At 37.5% G+C, this 5420-nt stretch overlaps 1 long non-coding RNA gene across 1 annotated transcript; it reads left to right on the top strand.

The window, feature by feature from the left end:
* Positions 1–465: 465 nt before the first annotated feature.
* Positions 466–5024, top strand: LOC121110646. Its single transcript, XR_005859959.1, has 4 exons — positions 466–678; positions 1541–1784; positions 2538–2615; positions 4905–5024. It is a non-coding gene; the product is annotated as an uncharacterized LOC121110646 (long non-coding RNA).
* The last annotated feature ends 396 nt before the right edge of the window (positions 5025–5420 follow it).

Here is a 5420-nt window from a genome sequence, read left to right as displayed (position 1 = left end):
AGCACAAGAAGGACATGGAGTGGGTCCAGAGGAGGGCCACAAAGATAGTTAGAGCATTGGAGCATCTCTCCTACAAATAAAGATTGAGAGAGTTGGGCTTGCTCAGTCTAGAGAAGTGGAAGGTACAGAAAGACCTCGTTGTACTTAAAAAGGAGTTTATAAACTGAAGTTTACATGATTTGAGTGATAGGACAGGGCAAATAGTTTTAAACTATAAGAGTGAAGATCTATTTTCGATATCAGGAGGCAGTTTTTTACTCAGTATGGTGAGGCCATAGCACAAGTTACCCAGAGAACTGTGGGTGCTTCACACCTGCAGACGCTCAACACCAGGTTAGATGAGCCCTGGATACCCTGACCTAGTGGGTGACATAGCCCATGGCAGGGGGCAGGAACTAGATGACTTTTAAAAGTTCCTGCCAACCTACAATTCTATGATTCTATGACATCACTTTTGGTCATATTGCCCCCTACATGCTGGAATTGCCCTTCTCTGTCTTTAGGGTCTCCAGCAAGACTGACTTTAACAACAAAAAGGGTTAGCTTGAAGACAGCTGATTCTTTCAGAATGAGACATACTGCCCCACATCCTTCACTGTTGCTAATTTCATTTGCACAGTAATTGCAAAGGCTGACAGTGTACCAATTGATAGCAAAACATCCTAGATAAATAGTAGTGTCAGTAAGCTTCTACTGATAATTTAAGTTTGGGGTGTTTTTGTACTGTCCTCTAAATGAGTTAGTGTGGCTTCCTTCACTGCTTCTGATGAGCTATCTGTAGGTCTCAGAAATGTTAGAAAAATTAGAAAAAAAGCTATGAATAAGCTGTGAAAACTACGGCTAAGGGCTGGCTAGGTACCAGCTAGTGGACAGAACCTGAGCTTCATGAAGGACTGAGAGTCAATATTTTACAAATTACAATATCTTAACAGTGACAATTCTTAATAAAAGTGGGCAATATCACCTACATTTGAAACATTCCCCAGCTGAATCAACAAAGACCACTAATAGAAATAAGGAGGAAAATAGCATTACTCCTTTACTCATCAATGTCTTCTTCATTCCCTAGCCCATGTGATCTTTTATATATTAAATTACTGCCTTGAAAGAAGAGAGAGTAAGTCAGCATTAATAATGATTAGACATCACTGTGTAAAGGTTAGAAAATCAGCCAGGCCAGGAGTACAAATAATTTTGTCTTTTTTTCCTGGAAGGGACCACTTACTCCATCAGAATATCATCCAATTAATACAAGGATAAGGCAGATTCATGCCAGTCAGGCCGGAATAGTAACTATGGAGGACAGAACACCTTGAGGTGTACTGGATTTTTTTTTTTTTTTAACTTAGTGAATAAACAAAGGAAAAGTTTTAGAGATTTCTGTTTTAATAAATTGTATGTCCATCAGCCTGCCATCAGTCCTATCAGAAAATTGGTATGGTGTTAGCAAAAAAAGTAGAAGTATTTGAATAGGGAGAGGAGAGGGCAATACACGAGTTTTTATTACAGTTAATTTAACTCCAATTATTTTGGTGAACAGAGTTTGCTGTGTTCCAGCTAAAAGTGGGATTCTCTCTGGTGCAAAGCAACTAAGTCCATCCTGAGGTGTCATCCATGGAACAAACTACCATGGGATGCTGAATCAAATTTCATTGCAAAGGCCAAGAAGAATTTGAAAGGAAAGAACTTTTTCCTGTTTTTTAATGAGCTACTTGCTAATTTTTGCACTGTGCAGAGTCCAAACATCTCCGTGAACACCAACCCCAAACAAAAATGTGCTACAGGTGAGAAATGATCCACAGATTGAGTGAATTCACAGTTGGCCAAAACTGACAGGCTGTGCCTGCCAGCAATGCTTTTAGGAAAGTTTTTGTAAAAATCATCAGAAAAAAAGGTCACTTGTACTCATAAAAATCATCACAACTGCTGAATTCATGTCAATTTGAGATCCTCTGTGCTGAAGAGAACCACATTAATGAACAGGAGCACTTGCAAAGTAAGATGCAGATATTAGTTGGGATAAAATTAATGATGTTAATGCAAAAGTATTTTTTCCTGGAAACAACTGAAGTCAAACAAATGGTGTCAAAGGATGTTTAAGACAACGAGATCAAGTCCAATGCCCTTGCAAAGCAGGCCCCCTACAGCAGGCTGCACAGGTAGATGTCCAGGCAGGTCTTGAATATCTCCAGATAAGGAGAATCCACAACCTCCCTTGGCAGCCTGTTCCAGTGCTGTCACCCTCACCATGAAGAAGTTACTCCAAATATTAGTGCAGAACTTCCTACACACCAGTTTGGGGTTGTTTCCCCTCGTCTTGTCCCCGCAGACCACTGCAAAGATGTTGGTCATGTCCCTTTCTCTCCCAAGATGATGCCTTCTAGGATAGAGCATCTAGTTTGCTGGTGTCACAAGGAACTACGTGAAAAGGAACTCTTAATCAGTTTCTGATGTTCTGCCTTCAATTGAGGAATATATTTCTGAGATCGTTATTCCTACTAACAGGTTTTATATGTCTCATTTCATTTGACATTTAGAAACTTTCTTCTGTTCTCCAGTTTTAAAGCAAGTCCCAAGTGAGTTTGCATCCATTTCAATGTTATCCATTGATTTAAGTAAGTAGCATTTTGCTTTATTTTATAACCTGGTATTTATTCATATCGAACAGATAATATCTATGCCATTTGACTGCCGGTGCATTTACATCTCTTCCTGGCCAGAATTCAGGATAGAAAAGATAGGTATATATACTTAAACTGAGCTCACGTTTATTATATCATATTTATTTACCAAATAAAGATCTTGCCTTTCTAATAGCAAATGTTATCAGAATTACTACTGACTTTAGTGTCTACCATATTTGTTGAATTAAGGTCATTTTTGTGTATTATTTCAGTGGCAGAGGGGAAATAGATTTGCAAACAATCTGGTCTTCTTAACAACAAACAAAAATGCTACATACAAATTAAAATACATTTTACGAGTTTAATGCTTCAATTACTTCAGGTGCTTTTTTCTATATGTGAATACAACTCTTAATCAGCCACTCATTCATCTTAACTATCTCTGTATGTCATCTCCATGAATCTTAAACAGATGAATAAACAAGCTAAATTGAAATGTAATGGATTATCCGTTATCTGTTTCATGTAAAATTAAATAAAAATTAAATGAAAACTTGACCTAGGCTGCCACCTTACACATGAGGATATAAATGGGTATAGAGGAAAAGAAGCCTCTATAAAAATGTTGTAGCTAAACCTGTTTGATAGCTGCCTAACTTTTAAATATGCCTAAATTCACAAATACGTTGTATTATCTATCTTTATTTAGAACTGAGCAACTGTTGCTCTGTTAACTTCTTGAATTTTGCATCAGCCAATTCTATCGGTTGATCTGTAGCATCTTTCATAGAATCATTAAGGTGAGAAAAAACCATTAAGATCAACTAGTCCAACCCATCCCCACCATAACTACTAACCATGTAGTAGTTATGCAGTCAGTGCCACATCTCCACAGTTCCTGACCACCACCAGGGATGGTGACTCCACTTCCCCGGGCAGCTTGTGCCAATGCATTACCACTCATTCTGGGAAGAGATTCTTTCTATCATCCAACCTGTATTTTTTTTTGCAGCCTCTGGGTTCAGACCCACAGAGAGCTCCCTTAGATTTTTGGATAGTCAAAACACAAAGTGAAGCATAAACCATGTCCCTGCTCCCTCTTGTGGTACAATTGCTATCGCTTATGAGGGGAAAACTGTAATAGTGGAAATACAGCAGAAATTGTAAAGCGTTTCTTTATCAGTAATGGCCATGGATGTACAGTTTCCTGATCCTTTGCCTCTCTAACATCTTAGGCTGGAACATTTTTTCCTCTCTGCTCTCTTTTCTATACACGTTCACATGTCCCAGGGTTACAAGCTCTTCAGCAATGGTTTTTGTAAAATAAGCTGTGAGTCACAGGGGCACGAGAGCTCTGGCAATCGAAGGAGTGTATTCAAGAGAGAAGCAAATACAGCTGTAACACACAGCCATGGGAGGAGAAAAAAAAAATCAAGGAGAAATTACACTGGTTTAAAATGAGAAGGATTAAAAAAAAGCATTTAAAATTAGAAGTGTGAACTAGAAAATCCATCTGGACTTAAATCTTTGAAAGTCTACTCACAGGCGTTCTTTTTCACAGCACAACTTCACAAAGTTGTGGTGCAATTTCCATGGAGTACCTTTTTCTCCTTTGCAACATGGGATCCCAGCCTGCCATCCACATAAACATATAGAGGAAAGGCTTCCCCTTTCAGCACTGACAGCTTCTATCTTCATATATCTTCTCCTCACACACAACACTGTAAAAACTGGCTCTGCACCTTATTTGGATTAAATCAGCAAAGTAACAGTGGTATCAGTTATATACAGAAGCCAGTCTATCTGCTCACAAAGCAAGAAGGAACTGAAATGAACATTTCATCGAGCTGCTAATTGTAGCTGTCAACCTTCCTAGGGTGTACATTATAAACAGACCACCTGGAATCTCACTTTGAAAGCAAAAACAGAGATTAAAATTCAGAGGTAAACCTCTTGAGTGAGCATATCAAAAGGATTTAAATTATATCCATTTTAGATTGCAACATCAATATAGTACCTTTGGGAAATATATGTAAACCTGTTAATATTTAAAAAGTTAAACATGGTACATTGTACTGCTTGAAAGTTAAAAAAAAATAAAAATCACACCCACTGTAGCAATCTATTTTTTAATCAGTCATTTATTATTGCCAAATAACGAAAGTAAAAAAGCAAATAGTGAAAATATCTAACATCACTGTTCTCATGATAATTAAACATCTCTTAGATATGAAATTGGAGGATAGTTGCTTGGTTAAGTAAATTGGTTTGTCGTTTCAGAGAAACAGATGAGAAAGAGGCAGAAGAATCCACTAAACAGCGTGAAAAATGTTTATTTCCCAGAGGAAAGGAAGAAAAAAAGTCACTGTTAATAAAATGATTAGCTCAAACACCTTGAAACAGAGCTGTTCTGACCTTTCCTCTGCAGACGTGCTGTATCAGGTTAGCAAGACTAGGGAAGTGCCTTTCTGATTGAATTAAAATTACATCCGCATTATAGTGGCAAACCACTTAAGGTAAATGATTTTTAGAATTTTATAATGCATTCAATTTTCTGACACATAAGATCAGATTGATTTTTTCATGAAATACAGCAAATGAAAATGATTTTTAACTACAATACTTATAATACACATTTGTACACCAGCTGAGTGCTTGTATCATCCTCAACTCTGAATATCCTGAGCCATACTCTGAACTTAATGGTTTATGGGGCAGATCTTGGTCTTCTTGATGCCAAAGGAAAAAAAAATTCTTAGGGAAGGCTTATAAAATTTGTAACCTCAGAGTAAAACT

The sequence above is a fragment of the Gallus gallus genome, chromosome 4 (genome assembly GCF_016699485.2).
Source record: "Gallus gallus isolate bGalGal1 chromosome 4, bGalGal1.mat.broiler.GRCg7b, whole genome shotgun sequence".
Taxonomy (NCBI): Eukaryota; Metazoa; Chordata; class Aves; order Galliformes; family Phasianidae; genus Gallus; species Gallus gallus.
Note: the sequence above shows the minus strand (reverse complement) of the source record. Positions and strands in the feature narration are given on the sequence as shown.